Here is a 17849-nt window from a genome sequence, read left to right on the forward strand (position 1 = left end):
TACGTTTTGTGGCAAGACCAGTGTCAAAGTTAGCAAAAACATTGTAAATATCTAGGGCACCTGATAACTCAGGTCTAAACTGTTACATCAACTATGCTATTGTGTGTTTCTCCATCTCTATAGATGAGTCTGAATAGGCACCTTTATTGGAAACCAAATCCATCTGAATTTCCCACTGCTTGCCTAAGAAGCTTTGTCTTTAGCTAATAACGCACCATGTGGTTTCCTGTACCTCGAGCATCTGTATTACCTTGAGATACTCCTCATGTCTCTGTCCAAGTGAGATGAGTACTAAGGGATTCTGATAGAGAAGCTAGCTGGGGAGCTTTGGGAGGAGTGGGGGCCATATTTATTCAAGCTTTAAAAGATAGAAAAAGGCATTAAGCTGTCATTAGAACAGTGAGTTCTGGCTCCTAAACTTTCCTATTGATCCTTAGTTTTGTCAGAGGCATGTGAACCAGAGCAACTCCATCTTAAATAGGAACTGGGTAAAATGAGGCTAAAACCTACAGGGCTGCCTTCCCAGACAGTTAAGGCGCTCTAAGTCACAGCATAAGGTAGGAGGTCAGCACAAAATACACGTCACAAAGACCTTGCTAATAAAACAGGTTGCAGTAAAGGAGCTGGCCAAACCCACCAAAACCAAAATGGCGACGAGACTGACCTCTGGTCGTCCTTACTGCTACACTCCCACCAGCACCATGACAGTTTACAAATGCCATGGCAACACCAGGAAGTTACACTAGATGATCTATAAAGGGGAGGCACAAATAATCCACCCCTTGTTTAGCGTATCATCAAGAAATAACCATAAAAATGGGCAACTAGCAGCCCTGGGGGCTGCTCTGTCTATGGAATAGCCATTCTTTTATTTCTTTACTTTCTTAATAAACTTGCTTTCACTTTGCACAGTGGACTCACCCTGAATTCTTTCTTGTGTGAGATCTAAGACCCCTCTCTTGGGGTCTGGATCTAGATCCCTGCCCTGTAACAGTTTGATGGCTTGCTGTTGATAAGCCAAGATCACCCTCAAAAACTTGGAGAAATTGTGGTGTTGCTCTCTTTGCCTTTTGCCTTGAAGAAAGAAAGAACAAAAAACTTGGCATAGAAAATATGGCCTGGAAGGAATATTACTTTTATTTAAAAATAATGTTTATTGCTAGCATATGATCATTCAGGTAATAGATACTATGCACATAATATTTGTAAACTGCCAAATAAATGTACTTAGATAAAATAAAAATCACCAAACTTCTGCCAGACAAAAACAAATATATTCTCTTATAGCTACTTCTGGTTTATCCAATATGTATATATAAAAATATATAATCATAGGTAATAACATTAAATAATATATAAACTTTCTAGTTAGGTGACTGGATTTTTAACAAGAAAAGGAATTTATTTGGATTTCATAATTCTGTGTAGATATTTTCACTACATGACATAATGGGTACTTTCTTCTAAGTTTTAAATAGTTTTATAAATATTTTAATAGTTGCATAGAAATCTATTCAAAGAATGTACCATTGTTTACATAACCAGTTTGTCAACATTTAGGACTTTTGCTTAAACATATAAATAATGTTTTAGTATCAATTTTAACGGAATAAACTTCAAGTATATTTCTAACAATGTCCTCAAATTTCTAAAAGAGGGATTTCTAGATCAAGTAATGTATATGTTGCTCAGACAATTGACACATATCAACAAATTATTTTCCAGAAAGACTATACCCACTTATAACACTATCAGAAATGTATTAGAGAACTCACATGTTGCATTATCATTAAAACAATTTCAAAAATAAATTTTGGCAACAAAATATACAAATACATTTTAGTTTTTAAATGTGTATAACATTTTCTTTATGGGCTTGGCATTTGTTCAATTGTGATTTGTATGTACATTTGATACATCTGTTATGGTGCTCCATTTTTCTTATTGATACGTAGGAACTATTTATGTTTTAAGGCTCATGTAACATTTTTCTCATGTCTTTAAAATTTTGTTCTTTTTTAATTCCAATTTTGCTTAAAGATGATATTTTTCTGTAGGTAACTTAAAAGTGGGAAGAGAGAACTGAAACCCTGAAATAACTATTTGCACATGAAAATTCAAAGCTCACATGCTAACAGAAACACAATATTACAAAGTAGGTTTTCAAAGAAGAGCACATTTGGCATTTGATTCTTTATTTTTGCCATGTTTCTGGACAAGCTGGCACACCTAATTCACAAGCTCTGTTCTCTCTGCCCAACATTTAAAGAGATTGATGTTTTTGCATGCAAATAATAAATCTACAGAGAAACTGCCCATAATGTCTCTTTTGAGGTGGTTAGTGGTATAGACTTTGGCAGAAAGAGAAAATTCCAACCTTATTGTTGCAAAATTCTTTGAGAAATCAGCAGTTGAGGTTTGATAGATGGGCATTTTCTGCATCATTATACTCAACATTTCTGCAGTTTATTTCTGAAAACTCGAACAATATTTTCTCAGAAGACATACAGAAAGTACATTTTCAGGTGATAAGATCTTTCTGCTTCCTGTATCTAATGCAGACAGTAGGCAGATTAGAGAAATGTCCAAAAAGAATATCAGGTATAGAGACAAACACGAAAGAAAAATAAACAACCATCATATTAAACAAAAGGATGTTTTGACTCTTAGTTCACAGCTTTATCTTTAAACGTTTTGAAAGTTCATTTCTGTTTTCCCAGTGTAGTAGATCACTTCTATTTTTATATATTCAAAATATAAGAGTACTATCCGGAGGAGTTTGCCAATCTGGGAGATTAGCAGAAATTTATGTCTTGCAAGGTTAAGATAGAATCTGGTTTCGCCTGGGCACAGTGGCTCGTGCCTGTAATCCCAGCACTTTCGGAGGCCGATGGGGGTGGATCACCTGAGGTCAGGAGGTCAAGACCAGCCTGGCTAACATAGCAAAACCCTGTCTCTACTAAAAATACAAAAATTAGCTGGGCATGGTGGCACATGCCTGTAATCCCAGCTACTTGGGAGGCTGATGCAGGAGAATCGCTTGAAGCTGGAAGGTGGAGGTTGCAGAGAACCAAGATCATGCCACCACCGCACTCCAGCCTGGGTGACAGAGAGAGATTCCATCTTTAAAAAAAAGATAGAATCCAGTTTCATATTAAATAGTCCCCCAATATCACACATTAATATTTAAAATAAAATAATCTTAGAAATATAGAGGGTGTACCTGATCAAATCTCATGTCAAATTGTAGTCTCCAGTCTTCCCGGTGGGGCCTGGTAGGCCTGGTAGGAGGTGACTGGATCATGGGAGTGGATCTTTCATGAATGGTTTAGCACTACCCTCTCAGTGCTGTTTTCATGATAGGGAGGGAGTGAGGGAGTTATCACGAGACCTGGTTGTTTAAAAGTGTGTAGCACCTCCCACCTCTCTCTCTTGCTCCTGCTCCAGCCCTGTGAAGATGCCTGCTTCAGCTTTGCCTTCTAACATGAGTAAATCTCCCTGAGGCTTCCCGAGAAGCAGATGGTGCCATGCTTCCTGTACAGCCTGGGAAACTGTGAGCCAATTAAACCTCTTTTCTTATGTATTACCCAGTCTCAGGTATTTCTTTATAGCAATGTGAGAACTGACTAACACAGGGAGTCTTACAGGTTTCCTAATCAGGTAGTTCCTACGCAAAGAAGAGAGAGACTGTGGGCGTGCCCTCTTGTCCATTCTGAATGTAAAATGTTTCTTCTTTTCCTGATGGGGCTGAAAGAGAATGCATTTGCCAGATGAATGGGCACACACTAGCACCTAAAAATAAGGTGAATTTGCTTTAGCAAGGAAATCACATTTTATATGGCAGTTACAATCCAGGCTACTACTGGATTGCATTTGTGTGAGTCTACTGTTCTCCTCTAGGGTCTGGCTGATTTTTCCAGTGACCAAAATGGTAAATTCAATGATATGTGATGGAAACCACCACCTCTTCATAATTTAGATCTGTAGGAGTAGCACTTATCTCTGGTATTTTCCCTAAGGCAATTTCTGAGGCTTTCACTTGGCTTTCTACATGACGATTGCTCTTACCCCATAGGCCAAGGCATTAGTATAGGTATTCTGCCAACTAGCAAGTATGTAAATGCCAGTTATAAATTGGGTCCAGGCATATGACCCCTGGTATATCCTTGGACTGAGTAGATTCTCTGTGAGCTGGACCTGGGCCACAACTCCATTTATTAACAGAATGCTTCTCTAATGGGTGAGGCATAATGACTCTTTGGGTCCCCAGATATTAATGGGAGTTAGGAACATGTATTCAGTAAGTTTTTGAAATGTTTGGATATTCTCCCTTTCCTAGGATATGGTACCCAATTGAATGGTTGTACTTGCCTTGGGGAAGAATTAGGAATATTATTATCATATACATTTACTGTAATATTACAGGGCCTTTTCATTGAGAAAAAGGCCTTCCATTCAGTTAATTGGTTCTAGATATGAGAACTCACTCAGATCTAAAAACTTAGCAAGAAGTTTTAACTTTTCATTGGAACAATTTCCCTCAGCCACTGTTATCTACTTTTTATTTCTTTGGGGACAGACAGATCTACCTAGGGATGCCGTGTTATATGAACCATCCAAGAAGCTCCCGGTTGGTCAACCCTCCTTGGCTGATATTCTGATCTTTCTGCTCAGCTTATAATTGTTCTCACTTTTTTCGGTAGAAAAATACCATCATACGTGAGAGGGGAGACCCCTTTGCCTTCTTCTATTTCACCTCCTCCCTCCCCAACTTCCAGATGGGAAGGAGGGTGAAGAAGGAAAAAAATAAAATAAAATAAGATACCAAAAAACTGGGAAAATGACTCCCTTTTTAGTTCCCAGCATCTCTGCTATCTGTTAACCTCGAAAGAGCTGCAAGTGAGTTAACCCTGCCGGCTGGAGCCCGGCACTGGTTCACACTCCCACATCTCCACGGACCAGGCTCCCTCCTGGAAACACCTCTGCCAAAAAACAGCTTGTTGCTTTTGTCTTGTCTCTGTAAGCCCCCTCCCCTGCTAGTCCCCACTCAGGCTGCATATGAATTAGCAAATCAGTGAAGCCAAAAGATTGTAATGTCCAGCAAATGGACAATGACAATTCCTTCTCAGTTTCCTCTTTGGTGTTGTAAGCCGACAAAAGGGGGGAGAAACTGCAGCTCAGAGGGCTCAGTGAATGAAGCTGTAGCCTCCCATAGCTCCTGGCCTAATAAAAAGCCACTTCCTTCCTCAGTTCAGCGTTTAAGAGGTTTGTTCCCCCCTGCTCCTGCTTCAATGTGGACTCTGCAGTTCAGGACTATTTTATTTTGGTTGCCATAAGTGAGACTAGCTCCGTAAAAACATCTTCTACCAATACTTCTAACATCCAGAGGATAGCTATTACTGACTTTAAAATCTCCCTATTTCTCCCACCATAGTTCTCAGCTTCCATATGGTATCGTAGTTAAGATATGGCCAAGGAGATATTGGACCATGGCTGACATATGAATAGGTTTTAGAGTTGGGGCTGGTTCTTGAGTACAACGGAAGGAGGAGTGACATCAATGCATCTGCAAATGAGTGAACAAAAAGGAACAGGATCTACCTGGGTAAGAAGGGAAAGAAATACCTGTGACGGGTGAAAATAGGAAAAAAGTAACAAGGTCACAGGACTGAAAGTCATGATGAGGCTATGTCATCGTAAAGCTGGAGTAGGTTGTGGTTCTCAGAGTAGAGATCTCCACTGCAGACCCACCTGGTTTGGCTGGTTTACACATTCCAAATCCCGTCTTTTCTAGTCAGTTTGTTTCCAAGATCCAGATACCTTCTCTTTAGGTATTAATTCATCTGTTGATACAGGGCTACAGTAACCAAAACAGCATGGTACTAGTATAAGAACAGACACATAGATCAATGGAACAGAAGAGAGAACCCAGAAATAAGACTGCACACCTACAACTATCTGATCTTCAACAAACCTGACAAAACAAGCAATGGATAAAGGGTTTCCTGTTTAATAAATGGTGCTGGGATAACTGGCTAGCCATATGCAGGAAATTGAAACTGGACCTCTTCCATACACCATACTGTAAGTCAACTCAGGATGGATTAAAGGCTTAAATGCAAAACCCAAAACCATGAAAACCCTAGAAAAAAGGTAGGACACAGATACAAGCAAAGATTTTGTGATGAAGATGCCAAAAGCAATTGCAACAAAAGCAAAAATTGACAAATGGGATCTAATTAAACTAAGGACCTTCTGCACAGCTAAAGAAACTATCAACAAAGTAAACAGACAACCTACAGAATGGGAGAAAATTTTGCAAACTATACATCTGACAAAGGTCTAATATCCGTTATCTATAAAGAACCTAAAAAAATTTACAAGAAAAAAATGACTAAAAAGTGGGCAAAGAACATGAAGAGACACTTCTGAAAAGGAGACACACGAGGCCAATAATCATATGAAAAAAAGCTCAACATCACTGATCATTAGAGAAATGCAAATCAAAATCACAATGAGATACCATCTCACACTAGCCAGAGTGGCTATTATGAAAAAGTTAAAAAAATAACAGATGCTGACAAGATTGTGGAGAAAAAGAAATGCTTTTACACTGTTGGTGGGAGTGTAAATTAGTTTAACCATTGTGGAAGACAATGTGGCGATCCCTCAAAGACCTAAAAACAGAAATACCAATTAACCCCAGCAATCCCATTACTGGGCATATATTCTCCCCCTAAAATAAATGATTCTATTATAAAGACACATGCACACTATGTTTACTGCAGTATTATTCACAATAACAAAGACATGGAATCAACCTACATGCCCAACAATGATGCACTGAATAAAGAAAATGTGGTACATAAACACCATGAAATACTATGCAGCCATAAAAAAGAAGGAGATTATGTGCTTTGCAGGGACATAAATGGAGTTGGAGGCCCTTATCCTTGGCAATCTAACGCAGGAGCAGAAAGCTAAATACAGCATATTCTCACTTATAAATGGGAGATAAATGATGAGAACACATGGGTACAGAGAGGAAAACAACACACAGGGGGCCTACTGGACTGCAGAGGGTGGAAGGAGGGAGAGGATTGGGAAAAATAACTAATGGATACTAGGCTTAATACCGGGGTGATGAAATAATTTGTACAACAAACCCCAATGACACACATTTACCTGTGTAACAAACCTGCACATCCTGCACATGTACCCCTGAACATAAAAGTTAAAATCTAAAAAATAAGATACAAATTACCGATGCCCTACAGACTGCATATACCTGGGCCACTACATGGGTACTGTGATGGTTTCAGAACTATTAGTAAAAACTTTCCCAGATTCATACCTTCCTGCTATTTCCTTTCTTGACTTCTCTATACTCTGTGCTCAGAATCTTAACTCATTATCCACACAGGATCCTAGCTGTCACAGAGAATTCTCTTAGGTAGTCATTATGTTCCAGTCAGTTCCTTGAAGCGGAACCCCTAACAGAGGCGGCACACCCTTTGGGTCTGCTGGGTGGTCCGGGGAAAAAAAACTAGAACTGCATCCATGACTTTGTTAAAGTTACCCTAAGGGAAGCTGTCTCTTTCTTCATGCTGTTAACCCCTTTCTCCTGTTTCCCCTCAACACTTGGGAAGATGTCATTTCTGTCTTGTGAGCATGCATTCATTATTTGTCAAATTATTATTCTGCTTCTCTTATTTTTATTTCTTATTGTATCAATATTTTTTCATTGCTCATTTTTTCTCCTCAATGTTAATGGTTCTAAGTTGAATTCCATTATACAGATGTAGTAGTTTCAGAATTATTAACTTACAACCACACAGGAAAAACTGTACCAAATAGAGTACATCTTACGTGCACATCTTATACAGTTACTTTTGTCTTTATTTATTTGCATAAACTCCGTTCATTTCCTAAGCTACTCAGATTAACACCTTTTTCTTCCAGTCCTTTCAGTGAATTCTTTTTTGAACGTTTTTACTACAGTAACTTTTTTCTCATAGTCTGTATTCTAACTTGGGTTCCATTGACTTCTTAAAAGATTTTAAAATTTTGCACATTGTTTACTCCTTGTGTTATAGAATTCTGTGGAGTTTGAAAAAAAAAAAAGCGTAGTGTCATAAGTACTGTATCATGTTGAATAGTTTCACTGCCCTAAAAAATCCCCTGCACTTCAATCCTCCTCTCCCCACTCCAGAAGCTCTGGCAACCACTGATCTATTTGGAATATATATAGTTTTGCCCTTTCCAGAATTTGATATAAATGGAATCATACAGTGCACTTTCCTGGGCTGCCTTCTTTCATTTAGCAATATGTATTTAGGAATATGTATTCATCTATGATTTGTATGGCATCATAGTTCATTTCTTTTTATTGCTGAATATTATTTTATCATATGGATGCATCAAAAATTTGTCCATTCTCCTATTGACAACAACAGATGAGAAGCTGTAACATAGCCCTTTGTTCCATATGACTGTATGGAAAGAGAGCTAGTCTGCAGACGGAGACAGATAAAGCAAATGCATAGATGATAACAGCTAAAGATGTGAAATGCACAGGCAGAGGTGCCCTGGATACCTGACACTATATCCTTTCCTGATGTCAGCTCCTTCTTAGGATTCAGCTGCTGCCTTTTGCTTCTGTGAACCCCCTTTCACCTGCCAGGTCTCTCCCGCCAACCCTGGTCAATGGATGAAATGAGTACTTAGAGAGGCATATGCAGTGTAAGAGCAGCTAGGTGATGGCCTGGCTCTGCTGGCCAGAGAGCAGCCCTGCGAAGCTGGAGGGGCTTGCTTTTATTCAGTGCCAGCACAATGCAGAAAAGACACAACGTGTAGGCAATTAACATTTATTGTTTTCCTTTCAGGGAATGCTGTGATGATCAAAGGTCAATTCCTGGTCAACAGCAGTAAGCAAACCTGTTTAAGATAAACTCCCCCACACTTCCTTGTACCTCCTCCTTGCCCTCTGCCTCAGGGTGGTAGAACAACTGCCTTCAGCTGTTCTCTCTGCAGAACCTTCCACCTTTCAGGTTTGCGTTCTTTCCCTATCGTTTTTCTCACACCTTTCCCCAGTAACTTCATGATAAATTTCCATGTTGATTCTTTAGCTCAGCGATTATTATCTGTTACTTGAATTCTAATGCTCTTAAATAATACAGAAGCACATGGTATTATTAACGTCAAAATCATAAATTAGATTTCTATTCAAGCCAAAACTCCAGCTTCGGACAGTTTGAAACTCAGGCCATTTGGTCCTTCGTGTCCTTTCTGATTACAAAGCCCTATGTATGTAATGCCTAGGTCATCGGGAATCTGTGTTTTTTAACATGTTATCAACTATAGCTGATTAGAGGGAAGGTCAAAAAAGAGTGGGAGAATAACTGTGGGTACTGATCCTTAACTATTTAGAAAACAACTCAAAATGTCTGTCCCTCAGGTAAAGCAGGAAGAAATAGCTAACAGCCATTGTGTCTTTCTCTCAGCGTCTAGAGCCAGCGCAGTGACTTTAGAACTTTAAAAAAATTGTATGTGATAAAAAGAGATTTTGCCGCTGATTAAGCAGGAGGCAAAAATGAGTTTTCTTTATAGATTTAAATGACCTTTGTAGATAGCAGTGACTGTGGATGTGCAAACGCTGAATTAATTCTTTTAGACCAGCCTGAAGACAGATTGACTGAACCTTTGGATGTCAATTTCCTCAAAAGAGCAATGTGAAGTTTCCAGCTTTTACCATTAGGGATAGAATCACTGTTTCCAAGACTATTCAATCTAACAAGTCAACATATCATTAAATTCCAAGCACTGCTGTGGTGACAGGGTTGGAGGTGGGAAGAAGATGTGAGTTAGGGATAGAGGGTAAGGGGCATAGGATAGGGCTAACAAACAGGGTTTGGGTGTCGTGCCTCAGGAAGTGACTAGGAGAAGCAATGACACCAACATACACCTGTCTGGCCATGAACATGCATTTTTTTACTGCTCGTGTGGGCCTTGTGGTAGGTGGGAAAAGGTGTCTCTCAGTTTACTTCATATACTCCCTGCAGAAACCTCCATATAGGCAAGGGATTTCCCTAATAAGCGTCTGCCATACTTTATATAACTACTTACTGGGAAACACGCAATGCCCTCTAAGTCACCTCTTCCCTGGAGATGGTGGAAATTTTTGGAGCTTAGCTTGTACAGACACTCTGTGTTCTCCTTAATCATTCTCACACCCAAAGTAAAGAGCCACGTGGTGGCTCACGCCTGTAATCCAAGCACTTTGGAGGCCAAGATGGGGGTGTCACCTGAGGTCGGGAGTTCAAGACCAGCCTGACCAACATGGTGAAACCCTGTCTTTATAATAAATAAATAAATAAATAAATAAATAAAAAAGAACATGAAGTCAGTGTTAGCTAGAAGGAATTTCCTGATGAAACTGCGGGGAATTAATGGGAGAATCTGTGCTTTCTCAGAGTAACAGGAGCTGTAGTTTAGAGCTTGACTTTTTCCAAATTCTTCCTCCTGCCACAGTCTCTATAATTCATTGAAACCTCCTCGTCCCAGAGCTGAAGATGAAAATCAGTATCATCTGCATTTTCCCAAACATCAAAGGAAGGCGGTTTTTCACAAGGGGGTCAGCTGTGCTCATATGCCCTGTTTTACATGTGATGATGGTAACTGTTGCTGCTACTGATGATTAATTTATCCCACCGGAAGATGCACACTTTAGTAAAAATGAGGAACATGTACCGTGGAGATTCGGAAAAGGCTCTTAAAAGACCATCTTCTCCAGGAATCTTCCATACCACAAATATATTCCCCTGCTCTTGTCTGTCAATAAAAGAATCTTTTGAAGAATTGCTTGCATTGTTCATAGCAAATTCAAGTTGTTTTTGTTTATTTGTTTAGTGTTGTTTTGGTAGAGTAAAAATAGAGCCATGAAATCAGCAAGATTTGGATTTCATCTGGAGAAACATGATTACTAGTCATATAAACTTAAGCAACTTACTTTGCTTCTCTAGGTCTCCATTTCAATTATAAAATGGAGATAATAATGCCTATGGTTGAGGTGTTGTGAGGATTATAAGATGATGTATGCAAAGTGCTTAAAACCACTCACTATCTACAGTAAACATTTGTTTTCTTTCCTCCTGTTTTCTCTTTTCCTTGCCGCATACAATAGCATCAGCCATGGGGGCCACAGGCATGAGAATCTATTTTATAGAATTAAATGAGAATCTTCTTATATAAGGAAATGAAGGATTTCACCTAATGACTTTTCAATTTCTGATGATTTTAATATTAGTCATGTCTAAATCTCCCACTGGAGTAAAGCAGTTGCATTTCTCTCCAAACCTTTGAGATTGGTGTGCCACATCTCCATTGAATGTTAGAGCCAGGCAAGTCTTTTCAAGTGGTTTATTTTATGTAATTCATTCATTTTGTAGTAGAAAAAATTCTTTAACTGTTGAGATAATTGTTTGAGGTCATTTGCATAAGTAGCAGCGAAGCAAAATTTGAATCCATTCCAGTCCATTTCCATTCTGTTATCCTACCTAATAGCTGACATTAAAGATGTAATAATTTTCACTGGGTTGTCTTCCTGCTAACTTTTTAATAAAGTAAATTTTTAAAAGTCCAATTTTTCTTTCTCACTTTCTCTTGGTTCAAGATTATATATTCCAGTTTTCAATCACTGTAGATCAGGGAAGATCAAATTACGGATGCATTTTAGAGAAAAGTGAGAACTAAGCAATTCCATGCAGCCCAGACATTCTTAAAAAACAACCTTCTTTGAAGAAGCTACCAAGATTCCAATAAGGAAACACAAGAGCCCTCACAGGCTATTCACATAGCATAGCATCTAAGAATAAGCACCAGAACACCACCACCACCACCCAGAAACCAGACTAATTAAAGAACACAGCAAAGAGTGAAGCTCGGTCACCTGCATTGCAAATAATACAGTGTTCAAAGCAGAGAAAGGAAAGAACATTCCACCATTGCAGCTGGTTCCACAAGAAGCATGCTGTGCCCTCTTTCATGTTTCACCGGAGGATGTCTGCAATAAACAGCCAGGCCTGAAAATGTTCAGCCATTCAGTTAGGAGGTCAGCATTAGAACTAAACAATATCAAGAGAGACTGGTGGGATGAGCCTGATGACTTGGATTAACAGCCAGACCATTTTCAACTGTAAGATTTGTTCAGCAGCCACATCTGTTCCATGAGTGGAGGTGACCAAGCAAGACAGTGGCGAAAGAAAGACCACAGTTTCTGGGTTCTACCTGGAGAGACAAGGCAACTCCACGCTAAGGATACTGACCACCAGAAATATCAAAACCTCAGTGCCACGTGGGTGAAACAGGCATGAGAGCAGGAACAGTCAGATTTAGAAGAGACACCTGACATGGCAGTGAAAGAGGGTTTTACAAAGAAGGTGAGGCCCTGACGATCTCCCTCTTTCTGCCCACTTCCTCTTGAGCCTATGGGTCTGAAGCATAGCAGATTAATTTGGACCTTTGTAGTATATCATCTGCTTTTGACCTCTTTGTGTTCATGACAGGACTTACAGAAAAGTTGGGAACATGAGCTACTGCTTCTGTGCTCCCTCCTGTGTCCCCAGCACCAGCTGAGACTGCTTGGGAAGCTCCTTTCCCAACTCAGCCTTAACAGGATGCAGTGATGATGGTGGTGTGGACCTGCTTAGAATCTTTTCAGGCTCATGTCTTCCTCTCAGGGCTCTTAATGCTGTTCATTCCCACTTGTCCAAATCGTCAAGATTCTGTCCCTGAAAAGCCCTCTGGAACTATCTCTTTCTCCTGAATGTGCTAGATTTTTCACGTGTTTCTGTGGTTTCTGTAGCCACTGGGCTATTTATCAGTTGTCTGCACTTGTGTCTTGGGCTGATACAGCTTCCAGATAATTGAAGATTTTTGTGTGTCTAGTAACGCTGTTGAATCTCTTCACTCTTCTTGCCCATTTGTAACAGCTTTAAATATCACAATTAACTCTTTACTATGTAAGGGAAAAAAGATATTTTAAGATCTTCTTAATTTTTCCCAGACATATTCTATGGTTGTTATCCTTAAATATTATTGTAAGCATTATTTAACCATGCACTAGCTGTTGTAGAAAATGAAGATATGTTCTCTTCTCAGTGGATTAACAATGTAAATCAGAAAAGTAATGCATTCTAAGAGGTTGAGGAAAGTATAATAGGAAAATGGATAAAATGCCCAGGAGGCGGCTAATTATTTTGAGGAGATATGTGTCCCTGACCATGTGTTCACTAAACCCTGCAACCCAGCAGAAAGCACCTGGGAGACCCTTGGAGGGTTGCTTTGATAACCTGAACTGGCAACAAACTAGTTTCCAATTGGGAAAGTCTTCTTTTACTCCACTTAAAGAACAGATAACAATAGATTTTAATTGTTTTATTCACTTTGAACAACTACCACATACCTCTGCATCCTAGGGGTCACACCTTGCTATATACAGACAGGCCTGTTTCTAAGTATGGGCTGTAACCTACACTGCCATTTTTCTTGCAGAAAAGGGTAAGTTTCCAGTATACACAAGGCACTAGTAGGACCTGTAGATAAGGTGAGAAAAGAGGTCTGGGTGTTTGTCCTCCTGGGGTTTACAGTCCAGGGAGGTGGATTCCCTTACGTGTGAACCATATGGTTATGTGTTTAGTTATACCTGCTCTGCTATTCACAATAGCAAAGATATGGAGTCAGCCTAAATGCCCATTAATGATGGACTGCATAAATAAAATGTGGTACATATATACCATGGAATACTACACCATCATAGAAAAGAATGAGATCATGTCCTTTGAGGGTACATAAATAGAATTGGAGGCCATTATTCTCAGCAAACTAATGCAGGAACAGAAAACCAAATACCGCATGTTCTCACTTACAAGCTAAATAATGAGAACACATGGACACTTAGGGGGGAACAACACACGCTGGGACCTTTTGGAGGGTAGAGGGTGGGCAGAGGGAGAGGATCAGAAAAATAACTAATGGGTACTAGGTTTAATAACTGGTTGATGAGATAATCTGTATAACAAACCCCCATGACACAAATTTACTTATGTAACAAACCTGCACTTGTACCCCTGAATGTAAAAATTTTAAAAATAATAATTATTCCTGCCCCAGTTGTAAATTACTGGGAGAGCTCACTACAGGACCTGACCTAGCCTGGGAGTGGGGGTGGTCAGAGAAGCTTTCCCTGAAGATGGAATAATTAAGGTGGTATGAGGGGTGAGTGGTGATTAATCAGGAGGATATCAGAGGTGGCAGTAAAAGCCAAGGGGGCTGTGCATGGAGAAGCCCCCAAGGCACAGAGGAGGTGTGTGCCACCCTTTAGAAAGCTGATGATGGCCAGTGTGGACCTGAAGCAGGGAAGGTGGCCAGAGGCAAGGCTGGAAAGACGAACAAAGGCCAGATCAGGCAGGGCCTGGTGCTCAGCGTTGAGGATTTAGAATTTTGCTTTGGAACACAGATAGTCCTTGCAGGGGTTGTGCAGTAAAATAGGAGGTGGATTAGAGGCGTCATGATTATCCAGGAACCGTGGCGTTAGATGCATGTTAAGTGGAGCTGAGCTTGAGCCTGGTTAAAACATACCTACTCTTGGCTAATGTGAAGAAACACTGACATAAAAATTGATCCCATTTTTGGGTGTCTTTTTTTCTTTTTTTTCCAACAGAATCATAAGAGTTTATCTTTCTGGCACTGATCTGGGAACTCTGCCCTTGACCTTTACAGACGGGATGGGAAGAATATGGCCCTGGAAACTGGATTGCCCGCTGTGGTCTATAGTCCTCTCTACCCATTTCTTAATTCCCTCAGGTATACATTCCCTTTAGAACACAAAGTTCAAAAGTGGATGGACACAAAGGCGTGTAAACTTGATGTCTGTAGAGGCTGGTGGTGATCTGTGGGAAAGCAACAGCTAAGTCCCCAAGTCGGGGACAGTTAAGCCGCCTCTCACCCTTATTCCACATTCCTCCTCAGGCCTGGTATGCAGGCTTTTTTGTGTACATTAACATGGATTGCTATGGATTCATTTGTAAATGGATTAAATATCAATTTAAGGTTAACAACTACAGAATTGACCAAATCTATTGAGAGCCTTAAGATCAATGTCTTCAGGTTCAGAGAGAGGTAGAAAGTAGGAAGAAGATTTACTGTTGATTTTGGACTGATGCTGCCTCCTTAAATTCGTTCCGAGGCATATCCATACCCCCCCTCCAAATAGTTCTTTCCTTTAGTGTTTTGTCTTCCCATCCCCCAACCAACCAGGTCTTTCTTTTAGTGTGTTTTATTCTCTGCCTCCTCTCCCCTCTCCTATCAGCCAACAACCCCACCTCATCCCCCCTTTCACCTCCATCACTTATCTCCATCCCTCCCTCCTCCTTCCCCTGGCCTCCCTCCCTCCCCACTCCCCCATCCCTCCCTCCCTCCCTCTTTTTTTGCTTCCTTGCTTCCATTTATATTTATTTCTTTGAACAGGAGAAAATGTATGAAGAACTCATACACAACAATGTTAGGTCAAGAAAGACTTCCTAAGAGTCAGCTCCTTTCTGTGATGGAATGAGTTCCCAGGAGATATAATAGGAGGCCAATCACTTGAATTATTTAAAACTCAACTGGACAAAGTCATCAAGGATGTGCTGCCAGGAAGGCCCAGAAGAAACTAGTCCTAACAGGATTTTTCTCTTCTCAGCTCGGTTTTTCTCTAGGCTCTGTAACTCCTGCTGAAATCAGCTCTATCTATATTCAGCAAGTTCCACTACTCTACTGTGGTAAAATTTATCAGAAATTAGAACAAAATAAGGATAGGAAATATTGGGGCTGCCCTTCTCAAGAAAAAGCCGGTTCTTGTGGATAAAACATTGAACTTGATACTGAAGAAGCTCAGTTCTTATTCCAGGTCTGCTCCTGATTATGGGATAAGAAAGGAAAGTTATTCTGCTACTTCATGACAAAATGCCCTTGTTAGACATCACTTCCAGAAGTGTCTAATTTTTTACAAAATGAGTAAAGCACTACAGCTTTCTTCCCTCAAAATCCTTGTTTCCCTAATAAACATTTATGACATTTATACTGAGATCCACTTATTTTTATTTTTAATATACTATCCTTGCCGTGCATTGCAGTAACCTTTCTTAAAATTTTTTTAGATTTATGAGCGGCTTCATGAGTGTTCCTGTCATCTTTGCTCAGGGGCAAATGCTCATCTTCTGTGTATTGTTCCAATGTTAGTATATGTGCTGTTGAAGTGAGCACCAGAAACCTTTTAACAGAAAGTATGTGGAATATAAATATTGCTACTTTGGGACAGATCAGTGTCCTTGCTGCCTAGCACTGCAGGTCTTATGGAAAGCTATTGCTGTTTTCAGTGATGACGTCACCAGACAAACATTTCCTTTGATTCTCCTCAAACTTTGGCAGAAACCCACTTGGTTCTATCAACCAACAGAACTTTCTGCAGGGGATACATAACTTTATAAATTTTTTTCACAAGTATCCTTTTATTTGATCTTTCATTTGGGTATTATTAAGACTGTTTAACAGTTGAAAATCCTAGAAACTTATTTGCTCAGTGACCCAGAGCTAGCATGTGGCAGAGTGGGAACACAGTCTGTCTCCAAAGCCCTGTCGTCTTGTCTTCTTGTTCACCACCCTGCCCTTCCTAAGCCTTTCCCAGGCCTTGGCCTAACAATGTACAGATGATGAACATCCCTTACTCTCTATATAAGTCTAGTTAAATTGATCAGATACAGTGTTGTAATTGGCCTCAAAAGCTGCTTCTCTGCATGTAATTTTTATTATTAGGGAAACAAATGCAAGTTCCTTTGGACTTTATACTTCTTGATTGAACAAATTAGCCCTTTTCTTGATCAGCCAAGAATTGGATCCATTCTTCTTCCTCTCTTGGCAGATCCCTCTTCCCCTAGCCTCCTGGAACAAGCTCATCCATCCCACAGGCCAGGACACCTGAGGGATTCCCTGGGCTTCGAGAACACAGCATGTTGGGCAGTAACTTACTGTGGACTAGGTGTGCCAGGAACACCAAGCCATTCATGCCGTCACTTTCTGACAGTAAAGAGCCTGCTGTCTTTTGCAATTGCGTGGATCTCTTGATCAATTCCAATGGACCATTAAAACTCAAAGTTCTGCCCATAAAAATAAGAAGTAAAATAAGTAAACAAGTGAACCTAAAATAAATTATCTGAGTTTTATGAATACAACACAGGAAAAAAAGTTTCCCTGTAAAGAACTTAACATGACCTTCACGGAATGCCTTTCAAAGGTGAACTACTACGTTCACTTCTCATGTTCCCTGACAAACCTGAATCTTGTCACCTGCCAAAGGTATCTGTCTGTAGCATCTGTGCCCCCAAATTAATGTAAGGTGTTTCTTTAGCTATGTATTAGTTTCTTTTTGTTAGCCTTCTCTTTCTGAGTTGCAGGTTTATGTTAAGACTATTTCCTTTCAGAAAAAGTAAATACAAAGAAATTATGCTTCTTTCATCATTTTGTCTTGTGATTTTCCTACTGGTACAGTTCCCTGAGGAAAGGACTAACTTTCTAGAAATTAGCTTTCTCCATGGCTAGACCAATATATCTGAAAACCCAGAGACGATAGCAACGTTAATCGGGTAATACCCATTGGTTTCTCTGAAGGGAGTTAGGAGATGGAGTGGATGGAGTTGGCACCCAAGTCTGGACCTATTTTAGCAGTGGTAATGTTAGTAATTAAATGAAAATAATTATAGTCATAACAGTGATAGCCGCTTTCATTGATTAGCACTCAAATAAATACAGTAACG

The 17849-nt window shown here is 39.9% G+C and overlaps 1 non-coding gene across 1 annotated transcript; it reads right to left on the reverse strand.

Moving 5' to 3' along the window:
* Positions 1-16194: 16194 nt before the first annotated feature.
* On the reverse strand, positions 16195-16302 carry LOC119467097. The gene has a single exon (XR_005195622.1). It is a non-coding gene; the product is annotated as a U6 spliceosomal RNA (small nuclear RNA).
* Between the last annotated feature and the right edge of the window lie 1547 nt (positions 16303-17849).

This window comes from Cebus imitator, unplaced genomic scaffold (genome assembly GCF_001604975.1).
Source record: "Cebus imitator isolate Cc_AM_T3 unplaced genomic scaffold, Cebus_imitator-1.0 Scaffold259, whole genome shotgun sequence".
Classification (NCBI taxonomy): Eukaryota; Metazoa; Chordata; class Mammalia; order Primates; family Cebidae; genus Cebus; species Cebus imitator.